The 17,912-nt window shown below is 46.2% G+C and overlaps 1 protein-coding gene across 1 annotated transcript in view; it reads left to right on the top strand.

Annotated features, from left to right (window-relative positions):
* LOC143504519 (teneurin-3-like) overlaps positions 1-17,912 on the top strand; it is a gene marked incomplete at its 3' end in the record, with an annotated part of 68,510 nt that overhangs the window by 25,710 nt on the left and 24,888 nt on the right. Inside the window, exon 2 of the mRNA XM_076995924.1 lies at positions 224-412. The remainder of the gene's footprint in view (positions 1-223; positions 413-17,912) is intronic.

Consider the following 17,912-nt stretch of genomic DNA (forward strand, 5'->3'; position numbering starts at 1 on the left):
CTCTCCTCTCTCACCCCCATCTCCTCTCTCCCCTCTCCTCTCTCCTCTCTCCTCTCTCCATCGTCTGGTCCCTGTAATCTCTCATTGCTCCTGCTGTTACTCTGTTATTTTTGGTTTGGTATTATTGTTTTGTTGATGTTTTTGTTTTTGTTTTCTTTGTTTTGCTGTGTGTGTGTGTGTGTGTGTGTGTGTGTGTGTGTGTGTGTGTGTGTGTGTTCTATAGGTTCTCCCATGCCCATCCTCTCTCCCCAGTCCATCTGAACATTGCCATTCCCAGCCACCATCACCCAATCTCCATGACAACCAGAGTTCGGTGCTCAGCAGTGCCACTGTGCAGGCTGTTGGGGGCTCGGACTCGAGGAGGAGTTTGCACCCGCTCTCTATAGATCTGTAGCCCCGCCCTCCACCAATGGTAAGGCAGGGAGCAGTCTGCCCCGCCTCCCTCTCTCTCTCTCTCTCTCTCAGTTTAATTGACCTCTATTGGCATGACTTGCTAAAGCGCACTGTTGCAAAGACCCAGTAAAGTCTATAGGTTAACATTATGGGTGAAGGTAATAGCAACTATAGTTAATTGGCAATTAATTGTAGTATTACAAAATAACATACCATACTACAACCTCTGTACTTCTATTCCATACTTTTGTTCTATACTTCTGTTCACTTGTTCTGTTCTATACTGTCTTGTTTTCTCCTCTTTTAGTATGTCTTTGTTTCTCTCCTCTATGAATTCTTTTTGCTCTTTCTGCCTGTCTTTCATTTTCCATCCCTCTTTCTTTTTTTCTCTTTCTCTCTCTGTAAAATCTGCCTGGCCCCATTTGCGCACACCCAGGCTAACTGCACAGAGGTCTTGTGGAAAGTTTTATTGGAGCATGTCGCGTCCAATCAGTGCGGCGAGCTTCCTGTAGAGACCGTGTGCATGTGAGCGGCCTTTTGTGTAAGAACCTCCCTCCGGTGCTTTTGCAGGGTTTTAATTCCCACTGCTCGCCATGGTTACAAGCTCAGCCGGGTGAGCCTGCCAAGCATGGAGCTCAGAGGCTTGAACCAGCAGCTTGGCAGTGGCTTAGTTTAAAGCTTCTAACTCTAATGTACCAGAGCATCACATACAGTAACTCTAATGTACCAGAGCATCACATACAGTGACTCTAATGTATCAGTTGCATACAGTAACTCTAATGTACCAGAGCATCACATACAGTGACTCTAATGTACCAGTTGCATACAGTAACTCTGATGTACCAGAGTATCACATATGGTAAATCTAATGTTCCAGATCATCACATATAGTAACTCTAATGTACCAGAGTATCACATACAGTAACTCTAATATACCAGATCATCACATACAGTAACTCTAATGTACCAGAGCTTCACATACAGTAACTGTTCCAGATCATCACATATAGTAACTCTAATATACCAGATCATCACATACAGTAACTCTAATGTACCAGAGTATCACATACAGTAACACTCTAATATACCAGATCATCACATATAGTAACTCTAATGTACCAGAGCTTCACATACAGTAACTCTAATATACCAGATCATCACATATAGTAACTGTTCCAGATCATCACATATAGTAACTCTAATGTACCAGAGCATCACATACAGTGACTCTAATGTATCAGTTGCATACAGTAACTCTAATGTACCAGAGCATCACATACAGTGACTCTAATGTACCAGTTGCATACAGTAACTCTGATGTACCAGAGTATCACATATGGTAACTCTAATGTTCCAGATCATCACATATAGTAACTCTAATGTACCAGAGTATCACATACAGTAACTCTAATATACCAGATCATCACATACAGTAACTCTAATGTACCAGAGCTTCACATACAGTAACTGTTCCAGATCATCACATATAGTAACTCTAATATACCAGATCATCACATACAGTAACTCTAATGTACCAGAGTATCACATACAGTAACATTCTAATATACCAGATCATCACATATAGTAACTCTAATGTACCAGAGCTTCACATACAGTAACTCTAATATACCAGATCATCACATATAGTAACTGTTCCAGATCATCACATATAGTAACTCTAATGTACCAGAGTATCACATACAGTAACTCTAATATACCAGATCATCACATACAGTAACTCTAATGTACCAGAGCTTCACATACAGTAACTGTTCCAGATCATCACATATAGTAACTCTAATATACCAGATCATCACATACAGTAACTCTAATGTACCAGAGTATCACATACAGTAACACTCTAATATACCAGATCATCACATATAGTAACTCTAATGTACCAGAGCTTCACATACAGTAACTCTAATATACCAGATCATCACATATAGTAACTGTTCCAGATCATCACATATAGTAACTCTAATATACCAGATCATCACATACAGTAACTCTAATGTACCAGAGCTTCACATACAGTAACTCTAATATACCAGATCATCACATATAGTAACTGTTCCAGATCATCACATATAGTAACTCTAATGTACCAGAGTATCACATACAGTAACTCTAATGTACCAGAGCTTCACATACAGTAACTCTAATATACCAGATCATCACATATAGTAACTGTTCCAGATCATCGGTCTCTCTCTTGCTCTCTGAATCTCTTTCATATCCTTTTATTTATTTTCAAATTCATGTACACTATTGATCGCCTATCTATCTCTCCTCCCACATACATATACACTGTACTCACATAAACACCCACACACACACACACACACATTCACACACACACACACACACACACACACACACACACACACACAACACACACACACACACACACACACACACACACACACAAACAGGCTATGCTTGGTGCCTTTAGCCAGTCTTCAGTGCCTTTAGTCAATCTACATTAGAATTGTGTGTACTAACCTCCAGCTAACCTCCAGACTCTGACACTGCATCTGCCTCTGTTCTGTCTCTCTCCCTCTTTCTCTCTCTCTTTCTCACTGTCCCTTTATCAGTCAGTCAGTCACTCACTCACAAACACACAACCACAAATGCTCAAAACCACTCAAGCACACATGTACACCCACAAACACACAAACACAAGCTAACAATCACTTACTGACACACACTAACATGGACACTGGCACATGCCCACATGTTGTGGCGGTGGTGACCTTTGACCTCTGTATGCCAGCCGTATATGTCTGTTCCAGACTGCAAAATAGGAAGGGTCTTAGCCAGTGAAGGCATTGTACTGTTCCCCAGGAGGAAGAATTCTCTTTTACTGCATCAGATGTTTGGAGTGCTTACTGGAATGTAGGTGTTATTGGAGTGCTGGTGTTACTGGTGTACTGGTGTTATTGGAGTACTGGTGTTTATGGAGTACTGGTGTTTATGGAGTACTGGTGTTATTGGAGTATTGGTGTTATTGGAGTACTGGTGTTTACGGAGTACTGGTGTTACTGGAGTACTAGTGTTACTGGAGTACTGTCTTGATATTCAAACCTCAATTCAGCATTGTAAAATAATTTGAACAAAAGACAGATTTGCAGATAAAGCCTTATTCTGTGGAAAATGTAAAATGTGGGATGTAAATAATTGATAGCTTGTGTAGGTTCCCACAGCGGTTAGTCTCTGAGCAGAGCAGACGGCGGAGCTGTGAAATGGCGTCCTGCCCCGTCTTCCCCGTCATGAAGGACTCACAGGAGAACTTGGGGAGTCGGGAGGGTCCCTCTCTGAGCAGGAGCAGATGCAGTCAGAGCAGGATCTGATCCAGATAATACACATGTGTATGTGTGAGTCTATCTGCAAACGTGTGTGTGTATGCATACCTGTGTGTGTGTGTGTGTGTGTGTGTGTGTGTGTGTGTGTGTGTGTGTGTGTGTGTGTGTGTGTGTGTGTGTGTGTGTCTCCCTCTGACCACATGCTCATCTTAACCAGATCTGTGTCGCTCCACTCATCACAGAAGAGGCTTTTATCTAAAGTGGCTGCCTAATAGCCATGTGCAGGTCATCTCTGGAAGCAAACCCCAACCTTACCGGCAGCCTCCCACAGCCTGCAGCCCCCTCCTCTGAAGCTTCATTAAGTGCTTCCTCACGCATGTGTGTCTGTGCGAATGTGTGCGTGTGTGTGTATGTCCTGCTATTGACCAGCGATCGGGAAGCAGCTCGTTATCCTGAGCGCTTATCGACATTCTGAACAAGCCGAGGTGCCGTGGATGATTGCCATGGCGACGGGGGCCAGGCAGCCCTGTGTAGTAGATGGACGAGTGGAGACAGAAGATGGGCACCTTCTATCCCGGCAGTCTGAGACGCGCTTCTAATAGAGCACCGTGGAGCGGTAGAGCAGTCTGTCTGGAGTCTGATATCTCTCGCACACACACACACACGCACATACACACGCACGGGGGGGTGCAGGCAGACAGTTGGAGGAGAGAGGGATAGAATAAGGGACAGAGGGATGGAGAGAAAGTGGAGGTAAGAGAAAAAGAGGTTGGGAGAGAGGAGAGGAAGAGTGAAGTGAGGCTAGGAAGAGAGAGAGAGGACCACAGAGAGCGAGAGGGAGGAATATGGCAGAGCAGGAGTGAATTAAGGGGGTGGGGGGGACATACCTAGTGAAGACTAGACATACAGCGAGACAGAAGGAAAAGGTGTGTGTGTAACCGCTCCAGTGCAGTAGAAACAGTCTCGCTCACACACACCAGCCCAATCACTGCTAACAGATGCGTTGGGCATGAAAGGAGTAGGTTTACAAGGCAGGAATTCTAACAGCAGGGATAGGTGTCTTCATCTGTGCCTGTACAAAAAGCCCTTATACAAAACAGGGCTACACTGAGGGCAGGCTCCCCCAGGGCAGGTACCATTTAAACACCTGCTGGACGTGTGTTTGTTTGTTTCTAACTGTCTAATTTTGCTGGGGCAGCAGGCATGATCCTCCCAGTTCTGCTGGTTACATAGTTCCCAATTTCACTGGTTACAAAATTCCCAAATTTGCTGGCTTCACAGTTCCCAGTTCCTCTGGCTACACAGTTCCCAGTTCCTCTGGCTACACAGTTCCCAGTTCCTCTGGCTACACAGGAGTGCATTATTTCTTTGGTGGAAAGGACTATTCTGTTTCATTCATAGGGAAATCGCATGTTTGCAGTGCATTGCAGCACTGTTGCACTGAAGCTGTATGTGTCTCGGTGTGGATTTACACACAAACACACACATACTGATAAAAATGAAGTGTTAGGCGATGATACTAGTCTTGTTATTTAGAACAAGATTCTGCTTAGCTGTCCTCATTAAAAAAAGTCTGCTTGTGTGTGTGATAGAGAACAAAGTGGAAAGAGTGTGTTTGCCTTTCTGCATCCATTCTGCAACATATTAGTGTTGAGAAATACATTTTCTCACAATTAAAAATGCATCCCATCCCAAGAGCATCATTTCTAAGACAGAGCCTTTGTTGTGGAAACAGACTTTCATGTTAGACTGTGAGTGATCACTTCGGTCCGACATAAAAGGTTTCTCATCCGTTTACTAGAGTCTTGTCAGACATGGAGCATGTGATTTGTCAGACCCTGGGGAGATATGACTAATCAGACCTGGGGGGTGTGACTGGTCAGACCTGGGGGGTGTGACTCATCAGACCCTGGGGATTTGACTCATCAGACAAGAGAAGGTGAGCCGGTCAGACACGGGGCCATACGATTGGCCTGACCTGGGACATGTGACTAAAATGGCTCACTCGAACCCCAGACACAAACAGTCCAAAGTCCTTTTTTCCTGTTGAAGGTGAAATGTTTTGTAGAGTTGGACATAACAACACTGAGCCACTCTTACCATCACAGCACCAGTGGACATCATCTGGGCTCTCGAGCTGTTAAAGTGAATTATTGAAGAGCTGTTTGCAGCTACAACGCAGTACTCATGTTCCATTCAAGAGGTAGCCTTAAGCACTTTAGGATCTGATCAAAATGATAAATATCAAACCAGCAGCCTTGAACATCACCAACTACGCATGTGCAGCGTTTTCTGTTCATCACTCTGCCATGTTTTATTTCACGTTCAGATTAGCTTTGTGAATAATTTCACATTCAGTTTTCTCCACCCTCGTTTAATGCCTCAGAACTACAACTTTGCTCTTTAATTCAACCTTTTTATTCACCTCCAAATGCTGATATCAGGGGACTCATCAGAGAGGAGCGTAATAATCCTCCGATCAGGCCTGTAATTACGCAGAATTATAGCACATTGTGACCCTGCACACTGCGGCAGGAAGGGTTGGTGTCTCTCCAACATCTTCGATTACCTCTCTTTGACAGTTTGAGAAATCTACAACGCTCAGAGTGGTATAATTACTCTCCTAGGCCCTCTGCCTCTCTTTCTCTCACTCCCCCCTTCCTCTATCTCCCTCATCCTCTCCCTCTCTCCCACCCCCCACCCCTCCATACCTTGGGCTGTGCTGTTTTTCTCACTCTCTCCAGAATGCTATATGCTTACCACAGCATTGATCTCCTCAAATGATTTGCCCTTGAGTTTGTCAATATTTAAAAACCACTTTGTCCCTCGGAAAATCGTACTCAGCCAAGCAGATAAATGTCATAACCTGCTGCTATTTGTCTTCTACAAATAGCACAATGTCTGTGTGTTTGGAGAGTGGAGGGACCCTGGCTAGGAGGGACGGGTCCTTCCCTGTCCAGTCGTCCGTCCCCCTGCTGGGCCTCCTGCCACCTCCGCTCTCCCTCTGCTCTCCCTCCCCGGGTGCTCCGCCCGCCCCCCTCACCCTCCGCACGCAGTGTGTCCTGCTTCTAGAACACCGACTCATTAGCACGACTGTAGCGACAGCAGCTGCGTTGTGTTCTGGGAGCATCAGAAGGCTCGTTTGGACCTGCTACCAGCGAGGAGCTGACCCAGACACTCCACTTCCTTCAGTTTCTCTCTCTTTCTCTCTCTCAATCTCTCTCCCTGTCAACTTAGCTCAGTGTGATTTACTGGCATATGCATTTCACTACAGCATTCCCAAAACATAAAAAAACAAGAATTAATGTCTACCTGATATATTAATAATTGGAAAAAGAACCATAACCATTGTAATTGAACCATACCATCATAATAGATTCATGAGCAGTGAAATGGAACTATAACCATCATAACAGGGCAATAAACATCAAAATAGAACCTTAACCATAATAGAACCATCACCATCATAATAGAACCTTAACCATAATAGAACCATCACCATCATAATAGAACCATCACCATCAAAATAGAACCATCACGATCAAAATAGAACCATCACCATCATAATAGAACCATCACCATCAAAATAGAACCATCACCATCATAATAGAACCATAGCCATCAAACTATAACCATCACCATCATAATAGAACCATAACCATTTAAATAGAACAATCACCATCATAATAGAACCATAACCATCAGAATAGAACCATAGCCATCATAATAGAGCCATAATCATAATTGAAATGGTAAAAGCAGTTGTCTAAAAATAAAGCAGTAGTTAAAGTACTCTGTGCGTGTGTGCGTCTGTGTGTGTGTGTGTGTGTGTGTGTGTGTGTGCGTGCGTGCGCGTGTGTGCGCGTGTGTGCGTGTTTGTGTGTGTGTGCGTACGTGTCTGCGTCTGCGTGTGTGTGTGCGTGCGTGTCTGCGTCTGCGTGTGTGTGTGTGTGTGTGTGTGCGCGCGCGTGTGTGCGTGTGTGTTTGGTTGGCTAACCCACTGTCCTGGACAAACAGGCAGATATATTGTTAAAGGCTGCCTTGTTTATATTTGTCCCTTAAAGGATGGCCAGTTTGGCAGTATTGGAGAAACAGAGTTTATTATTTCAGCCTTGTAAAGTCCATTTTGTGCATTTGGTCAGATATATCATGTTCATTGAACAAGTGCGCCTCTGTCTGCTCTGTCATTGTACTTCTGGCAAAGTCTTCTGTTTGAGCAGCCACCATTTCTCGTATGGTCCTTTTGTGTGTGCGTCTCTCTCTCTGTCTGTCTCTCTCTCTCTCTGTCTGTCTCTCTCCCCCTGTTCATTAGAGGGCAGCGGTGTGGCGGCTCTGTCTGGGTGGGGAGGGTGGTGCTAAATTGCCTGTTAGGAGTTCTCCTGGTTTTGCTGAAATAGGAAGAAACTCCAGTAGGAGAGACCTCCACCCACCCGCTGCTCCAACCCTGCTTTTTACTCCTCCTTCTTGTGAGAAATTGATGTCTCCTCATCACTGCACCCCTAGTGTCCCTTAGCCAAACACACACACACACACACACACACACACACACACACACACACGCACCTGTCATCCGTGGCCACTCCACAAAAGAGGTATTTTCAGTTCTGTCTGGGTCGCTGATCAGAGGACACTGTGTCCTGGGCACCAGTGAGGGAGGGCCGTGTGCACACACACAAAGGGGTTGATCTCCGCTCCAGAGGAACAGCCACTGAATGTAGTGTCCCCCATAACTGAGGGAGAGCACCACTGTTTCACTGCTGGAGCCCCCTGTCACTGACACGCCGACCTGCGGTACCTCTCTCTCTCTCTCTCTCTCTCTCTCTCTCTCTCTCTCTTTCTCCTATCCCTCTCTCTCTCTCTACACTCTCTCCTCTCTCTCTCGCTTCCTCTTCCTTCTACTCATCCTATCCTATTCATCCTATCCTTTCTATCTCTGTCTCTGTTCTCTCTGTGTCTCTCTCTGTCTCCCCTCCCACACCCCCTCGCTCTTATTCCCTGTGTTTTACCTGAGATTGTGGCTTTAATATGGAGTCTTTATTCAGTTAACAGCACTTTCACCTCCTGTCTGCTTAGACTCAATTAAACCCCCGACCCCGAGCCGAAGAGTGAACTGCCACTCCTCCTCTCACCCCTGCACTGTGGTATCACGGCCCGAGTCCGGCTGTCTGGCACAACTGTTGTGTTTTAGCCGAGCTTTTTCCGTTTGTGTCAGTGACAATGAGAAAACCCGAAGCCTTTAGCTTGTTGCCACAGACGTGGCCCCTTGAGGGTGGACATACCGGCCCTGAGCCAGCCAATCAGCTGCCTTCTTCACGCTCCATTTGAAAATCCCTTTAATCAAACACTGCAGTCAGAAGTGCTCTCTCTTTCTCTGTCTTTCTCTCTCTCAAACAATATAACCAAATAATTGGAACATATGATACTGTTTTAAGTTGTATACATATGATACAGTTTTAACCCAGAACAGTTTTATATGTATACTAATAAGAAGCTGATAGATAAATAAACTTGACTAAGATAAATAATGGCATTTAACGAAGCATTTAGATTTGAGCAGGGTATTAAGACAGATTAATGGACATAGGAGAGGTGGTGGGTTTCACTGAAATCTGGGATTAGATATTTTCACTCGGAGCAAAAAAGCAGCACATTATATTTGGTCAGTGCAGTGAGCACACACGGCTCTGTTTTGGGAAGCAGCTCCTCGTGTCTGACTTCTCCATGGCTAGACTGTGGTCAGTGGACTTAGGCTCTGTACTGTCGCTGACCTGTAAGAAGATATTGGGCCTGTTCTTCCCTCTCTCTCTCTCTCTCTCTCTCTCTCTCTTTCTCACTCACAAAGACACACAGTTGCCTCAGGATGGGCTACCACCACGCACACACACACACACACACACACACACACACACACACACACACGCACACACACACACACACAACAACAACAGCAGAGATGTTCAAAAGTCACAAGATGCAAGTCCAAGTCAAGTCATGAGTCTTTAGGCTAGAGTTTAATAAATCCAGTCTCAAGTCAATACCAGGATAAGCATAGGGACCGGAGAAGGAAAATAACTATTCTATATATTAGCCATATTGACAGCTAAGTGGCCAGCATAAACTAAACAAACCTTATCCAGGTGTGTTTTCAGATACCTTATGAAGTTTGATGTGGTCGTTCCAGCATCAGTTTGTTTCCTACAATCTTTACATGCTGGCATCCTTCAGTTTTCATTACGATAAAAGTTGTTGCATCCCAAATCACGAAGCCAAAATGAGGAATAATGGCAACATGAACACACAAAGAAATAATTATGTTTCTGTAATTCTGCACACAGTGGCTAGAAAATAGATTCTTATTGTTCACGAGTAATTTTGGATGAGTCCAAGTTGAGTCACGAGTCAGTAGGGATGAGTCTGTAGTCTTTTTTGAGACGACTTAAGTGTGACTGACTCGGGTCGGCCACTCGAGTGCCCATCTCTGAACCCCACGTACAAACTCCCTCTATTTCTGCTGAAATTCATATACCTTTATAGTTATGGTTTGTAATTAACAGTAGTTGCTAAAGCAGTAAGTAGAGTTATTAATAACATTATACATTTCCCTTGAATTCCCCTTTGGGATCAAAAAAGGATCAATCTATTTATCTATCTAAAAAGTTGAGAAATAAAAAATAAATAAGTATAATGATGTATACACCACACATACACACATACAATCCATTAAAATACATTAATAATTTGATAAATTTTTAAAGCAATACATTAGATTAGTTTTACAATATTGAATAGACAAAACTTTAAAAAAATTATTTAAAAAAATTAATATATTTTCATTAGCATTCTAGTGTAATAATTTAAGAAATTTGGTCCAATTATTACTGCGTTGACTCTGGAGGGTTTTGTCTAGCATATTAGAGGTGTGGTTTTGAGGGCTGCAGGGAACGGTGTTGTGAAGGTGGTGTTTTTCTTTGATAGGTCTGAGAGGATCTGTGTGTGGGTGGAGGTGGTAACTCAGATGTGCTGGTGGACATGGGAGTCTGGGATACGTGGGAATGAGAGTTTAAAGTTTTTTGGGGGTTTTTTTGCCTAATGCGAGAGAGACTTTTAAGATAGCTTTACAATATTCCAAATGAAATGTTTCTAAGACATGTCCATTAAAGAGTCCTCTTGACAAATGATTACACCCCATACCTCGCTGCCATACAGTAGTATGAGTTTAATGATATAATTACATATTTTTAGCCAAATTTAAATTGGACTGAATGTATTAATAGATCTTTTAATAATAAAATATGCCCTTGTTATATATTCTTGCTTTTTCTACCCACGCATGCATGGTCCTGCTAAAGGTGCCACATGCACAGATTAATGGCCCTAGATAATTATAGTCTGTAGTGTGCTGAAATACCCCCCCCCCCAAAAAAAAAGGTAGAGTGGACTGATTTTGTTGGTGATCAGGCTTTTTCTAAAGTTCTAAAGTTTGTTGCAGATGTAGTTGTTGTTGTAAAGCTGTAGGGGTTAGCTGAACCACATCACATATCAGGACTTTTCTTTCTTTCTCATTTCATTCTAATTGGAAATGTGTTGATTGTTCAGGGGTTGTGGCCAGTTTGTTGATGTAAACATGGAAGAGTGTGGGAGATGGATTACAACCTTCATGCACTCTACTTCTGTTCCTCTGTTCTCTGCCTGTGTACTTGGATCTAATTAAACCATACAGTTCCTCCAATAGCACCCTGAGGTAACTGGAGGAATAGTCCACCATGCCAAACACAGTCAGATGCTGGTGTTAGGTCTACGAAGGAAGCCAATATCTTCCCTTTGAATTGTTGGACTTTAGACTAAGTGAATGAATCTATCTATCTATCTATCTATCTATCTATCTATCTATCTATCTATCTATCTATCTATCCATCCATCCATCCATCCATCCATCCATCCATCCATCCATCCATCCATCCATCCATCCATCCATCCATCCATCCATCCATCCATCCATCCATCTATCTATCTATCTATCTATCTCCCCTTATTCCTCCTATTTCTCTGTCTCCCCGTTATGTTGATTAGCCTTGAATCAGGAATGACTGTTCAGTCATCGTTCTGACTCTTCAGTGTTCTGACTCTTCACTCTTCTGACTCTCCAGGTAATCATCTGCCTTGTCAGTGATCAGTGTTCTTGATGGTGTGGTGTTAATGCTACAGCCACAGCACTGTAGTCTGGGTCCTGTCAGCCCCACCGAAGCAAACACCTTCAGTCCTCCTCTTCCAGACACTGTAAATGGATCATTAGCATCCCGTCCGCTGACGGGCTCCAGTGTCTTAATTACCTTGCTACCCTTCTGAATTACCCCAAAAGTCGATAGCACCTAGTGTTGGCCGTTAGCTCTAAAAACATGTCTGTATCTGCTGGAGACAGTCTCCGCTCCACCTGGCCATGGAGCGCTTGTGGTCTGTACCTTGCAGACCGAGACACAGTATTACTGTCTCAGTACTGTACTTACCGTTCTAGCCCAGACAAGGGTTATTACTGTCTCACGGACTCCCTTAGCTGCCTCTCTCTGGGTGAGTTTATTGCTAAATGCACTGCACTGGATACAGCTTGTGGCATCACAGGGGACTCATAAAGAAAGTCTGTCACTGTGCTGTGTGGTTGTGTGTAAATCGACTGGTGATAAAGGCAAATTGAACTGACCTAAATCAGCCTGAATGTGGAGAGGTCTGAATGCCTCAGTGCTCAGCCCTTATGGGATTGCATTAACCCCCTTCACCCCCACAACCCAAACTCTCAGTCCTGCCCACACCCCAACATTCACTCCACCCACAACCCAACACTTTAACCCCACCTACACCCCAACATTAATCCCCACCAATACCCTGACGCTCGCCCCCACCCACAACCCAACACTCAGCCCCACCCTCAATAAGAGCCAAGGAAATTCTGAAAGGTGAAACCTGACAGGTCACCTTGTTGTTGACAAATACCCTTTCCTTCCATTCCTGTCAAGCCCCCGTGCACGGCGACACCGGCCCGTTCCACCGCCCGTCCTCCTCTGAAATGTCATTTTAGCATCTTGACACATTATTGACGAGGGCAGGTTGACATTTCCTGAGTTTTTCACTAAGGAGGAAAGAAAAATAATGTAACTTATCGTAATGCCAGACGACACTGTGTGCTGAGAAGAATGGCCCTCCTGAGACCGTCACTCAGGAACATCTGCCCTAAAATCACAACCATATCTGACCTTATTTCTAAAAGTACGTCTAAAACATCTTGTTAATTCATTGGGCCAATTCTGATCTTTGTCCTGCCTTGTACAGCTTCTGAGCTCAGGGTGTGTTGTGCTGTGCAGACCACTTGTGTGAGGTTTACTACATTGGCAAGTAAACACATGTCATGTGCACTTTCTGTGTGTGTGTGTGTGTGTGTGTGTGTGTGTGTGTGTGTGTGTGTGTGTGTGTGTGTGTGTATGTGTGTGTGTGTGTAGCTGTGGCCCACATGTGTTCCGGATGATAGAAGTAGTGTCGTTGTTCGTAATGACAGCCTCCCCTGCGGCCCAACCCCACTCTTCCTCCTCTTTATCCTCTCAGGGTTGCCCCTCCCTCTCCTCTTCCTCTCTACTGCACACTGGGTTGACGTGTCCTGCTTTACTGGACCACAAATGAGAGCGTCTATTCCGCTCTCTCTCTCTCCTTACTCCTCTTTCCTTCTTTCTTTCTCTCCTCCTTCACTCTTTCTTGGTCTGTCTTCATTTCTCTTCTTCTGTCTCCACTTCTCCCTCTATATTCTTTCTATTTTCTTCCCTCATTAATTTCTCTCTCTTTTATATGTGTCCATCATTTGTAGAGTTCTTCCTCTTGCAGTAGCACTCTATTACTATATCTGACTTTTAAAACGAGGCCCGTGTATCCACTGGGGGGTTAGGTGGGGGGGGGGGGGGGGGGGTCTCCTCACAGCGTTGTCTCCTCACAGCGGGTGGAGGTGTGTTACAGGGACACGTGTTGTCTCCTCACAGCTGGTGGAGGTGTGTTACAGGGACACGTGTTGTCTCCTCACAGCTGGTGGAGGTGTGTTACAGGGACACATGTTGTCTCCTCACAGCTGGTGGAGGTGTGTTACAGGGACACGTGTTGTCTCCTCACAGCTGGTGGAGGTGTGTTACAGGGACACGTGTTGTCTCCTCACAGCGGGTGGAGGTGTGTTACAGGGACACGTGTTGTCTCCTCACAGCTGGTGGAGGTGTGTTACAGGGACACGTGCTGTCTCCTCACAGCTGGTGGAGGTGTGTTACAGGGACACGTGTTGTCTCCTCACAGCTGGTGGAGGTGTGTTACAGGGACATGTGTTGTCTCCTCACAGCTGGTGGAGGTGTTGTGTTACAGGGACACGTGTTGTCTCCTCACAGCTGGTGGAGGTGTGTTATAGGGACACGTGTTGTCTCCTCACAGCTGGTGGAGGTGTGTTACAGGGACACGTGTTGTCTCCTCACAGCTGGTGGAGGTGTGTTTGCTGAGATGGGCACTAGCTGAGATTTAGCAGAATGAGACAGGTAGCATATAAGCACTCACACCTGGGCCATGCACTCACATTTCCACTAGTGGACAGGTACACACACACACACACACACACACACACACACACACACACACACACACACACACACACACACACACACACAAGCTGTAGAGGTCAAAATGCCTTGTGCATCGCAGTGAAACACAGGAGATGAGAGAAAAGGCGAGATGTGTTTAGCCAGATAAGCAACCTAATCACATGCACATCACTGCTGTTTTCAACAGCTGTCAGGGACACGCTCCCACACACACACACACACACACACACACAGATGCATTGTCCTGTCATTGAGGCTCTGACAACACGTGTCCAATAACTTACGACCAGCATCCACTGCATCTGCGATCATGTTTCAAAGCTGCCCCATAAACCACACATCTGCCCCATCCATCTCGTACCCCACAGTGGGCGGGCCCGCCTTGATTCCCCAGCCCCGCACAAAGCACCTCGGGCTGGGCCGCCCTCCCCTCCCACAGCCCCTGAGCGGGCAGGCATATTTGGGCTGGAGTGGGATCATGGCCCGGGGGTCAGGAGGGACTTAGGCGGGCTTTATTGGGCATGTCCAGGGCAGGTGGGCTGAACCCAGGGGGCAGGAATATGAGTGTGGGGAAATGACAGACCGCACCATGACAAATGGCTTTAACACGCTGTGGAAAGGAGTGTGTGGCAGACATTTGGCAGTTAAGTGGAGACGTGTTAAGAGAGATGTCATGGAGAAGGGCTTGATGACGGACAGCTGCGTGCGTGTGTGTGTGTGTGTGTGTGTGTGTGTGTGTGTGTGTGTGCTGACTAGAATTTGCTGACCAGATTTTGTTGTTTTACCATGACCGCAAGCCCATTTCAGCGATGTGCTAATTGAATGAAGGGTACTGGAGTATAGTGTCATGAACATGAGGTGTAGGGGGAGCTGGAGTCAGGTGCAGAGTTGCCGGTGCCGAGTTGACACTACTGGGTTACGTCTGAGCCTCTTAGCCGTGTGGGCTGGCGCTGACACACCCCTGGCCTGGGCTCACACCGTCTCACTGAGACTGCTATGGAGACTCCTTACTGGCCCTGTGCTTTCAGGACCTGTGCCTTGAGGCCTGCCTCGGTTAACCCACCCTGGTCATGCTCACTGGGGTTTGTGTGTGTGTGTGTGTGTGTGTGTGTGTGTGTGTGTGTGTGTGTGTGTGTGTGTGTGTGTGTGTGTGTGTATGTGTTATTTATAGGAGCATTTCTGGCCTCAGATGGCCACTTCAGGCTTCCCAGCCCTGTAGCCATCTCTGTTTACAAGAACAGCTTCCTCTCACTCTAATGACACATATGCATACACACACACACACACACACACACACTCACACACCTCATTTCGTTGTAGTCTGTGTTTACTGCTAGCAGCCGGAGGCTAGAACTGCCCAGGGATGTGGAGGACAGGAGAAAAGCAGCATGGTTACCATGACGCCGGGAGAGGGCATGGCTAACACTGGGAAAACCTACATTATCCCTGGAAACTGAATTTTAACAAGCTCTGGGGTTTTAGATGGGTTTAGTGGTAAAGGGAGAGGAGATGTAACACACCCTAGAACACAGACGGGCCCCGCGTCCCTGTGGCACTGCAGGCACACCTGTAGAGCTCGTTTTAAAGGGCTTGTGTGTGCAGGAGGACCTATGGATCCTCACCGCTGCCTGTGGTTTGGCTGGAGAACAGATAAATCTGTGTCCTTTTGTTTGGTGGTAGCCCATCCTGAGGCTGTGTGTGTGTGTGTGTGTGTGTGTGTGTGTGTGTGTGTGTGTGTGTGTGTGTGTGTGTGTGTGTGTGTGTGTGTGTGTCCATCTGTGCATGTCTGTGTGTGTGTGTGTGTGTTTGTATCAGGGGTTAAGCCCCTTGTATGCATGGAGGCCCTAAGAAACACCCTGGGGCAGGATGTGTTCACAGTCAACAAATCTGAGCAGCTGCGCTGTGATCTCCTGCCCTGTGGCCTACAGCAGGCTGCATGCTGTACTCTGATCCTCACCGCCCCCCCCCCCCCCCCCACACCGGGCCGGCCCCGCCCACATGTCCTTCACACCGGCAGGGACCTGGTCTCACCGCGCATTGTTGGTTTTACACAGCGAGGGAGGGAGAGAACATAAAAGAGAGAGAGAGAGAGAATGTAAAGGAGAGAGAGAGAGACAGACAGAATGTGAAAAAGAGAGATTGAATGTGAAGGAGGGGAGCGACATGGCTGCGAGGGTCGCTGACAGACGCTCAGCGTGGTGGTGCAGCACAGAACATGGTGGAGTGAGGGTGGAGGGTGTGGTGGGGGAGAGGACGGGTGCCCACGTCACCTGTCATTACTGCAACCTGTCACTCCACTGACAGCCATCAAAAGGGTACAGAGAGAATGTTTGTGTGTGCATGTTTGACAGAAACAGAGTGATACAGACAGAAAGCTTATGTGTGCGTGATAGTCAGAGTGTGAGACAGGGAGAGGGAGACTAAAGTGAAGAAGTAGATGTGACTGTGTGGGGTAGTAGAACAGGTGTGAAGGAGACCTGTGACTGTGTGGGGTAGTAGAACAGGTGTGAAGGAGACCTGTGACTGTGTGGGGTAGTAGAACAGGTGTGAAGGAGACCTGTGACTGTGTGGGGTAGTAGAACAGGTGTGAAGGAGACCTGTGACTGTGTGGGGTAGTAGAACAGGTGTGAAGGAGACCTGTGACTGTGTGGGGTAGTAGAACAGGTGTGAAGGAGACCTGTGTCTGTGTGAGGTAGTAAAACAGGTGTGAAGGAGACCTGTGTCTGTGTGGGGTAGTAAAACAGGTGTGAAGGAGACCTGTGACTGTGTGGGGTAGTAAAACAGGTGTGAAGGAGACCTGTGACTGTGTGGGGTAGTAAAACAGGTGTGAAGGAGACCTGTGTCTGTGTGGGGTAGTAAAACAGGTGTGAAGGAGACCTGTGACTGTGTGGGGTAGTAAAACAGGTGTGAAGGAGACCTGTGACTGTGTGGGGTAGTAAAACAGGTGTGAAGGAGACCTGTGTCTGTGTGGGGTAGTAAAACAGGTGTGAAGGAGACCTGTGTCTGTGTGGGGTAGTAAAACAGGTGTGAAGGAGACCTGTGACTGTGTGGGGTAGTAAAATAGGTGTGAAGGAAACCTGTGACTGTGTGGGGTAGTAAAACAGGTGTGAAGGAGACCTGTGTCTGTGTGGGGTAGTAAAACAGGTGTGAAGGAGACCTGTGTCTGTGTGGGGTAGTAAAACAGGTGTGAAGGAGACCAGTGACTGTGTGGGGAAATAGAACAGGTGTGCAGGAGACCTGTGTCTGTGTGGGGTAGTAGAACAGGTGTGAAGGAGACCTGTGACTGTGTGGGGTAATAGAACAGGTGTGAAGGAGACCTGTGACTGTGTGGGGTAGTAAAACAGGTGTGCAGGAGACCTGTGTCTGTGTGAGGTAGTAAAACAGGTGTGAAGGAGACCTGTGTCTGTGTGGGGTAATAGAACAGGTGTGAAGGAGACCTGTGACTGTGTGGGGTAGTAGAACAGGTGTGAAGGAGACCTGTGTCTGTGTGGGGTAGTAAAACAGGTGTGAAGGAGACCTGTGTCTGTGTGGGGTAGTAAAACAGGTGTGAAGGAGACCTGTGTCTGTGTGGGGTAGTAAAACAGGTGTGAAGGAGACCTGT

Source organism: Brachyhypopomus gauderio, unplaced genomic scaffold, assembly GCF_052324685.1.
Source record: "Brachyhypopomus gauderio isolate BG-103 unplaced genomic scaffold, BGAUD_0.2 sc279, whole genome shotgun sequence".
Lineage (NCBI taxonomy): Eukaryota > Metazoa > Chordata > Actinopteri > Gymnotiformes > Hypopomidae > Brachyhypopomus > Brachyhypopomus gauderio.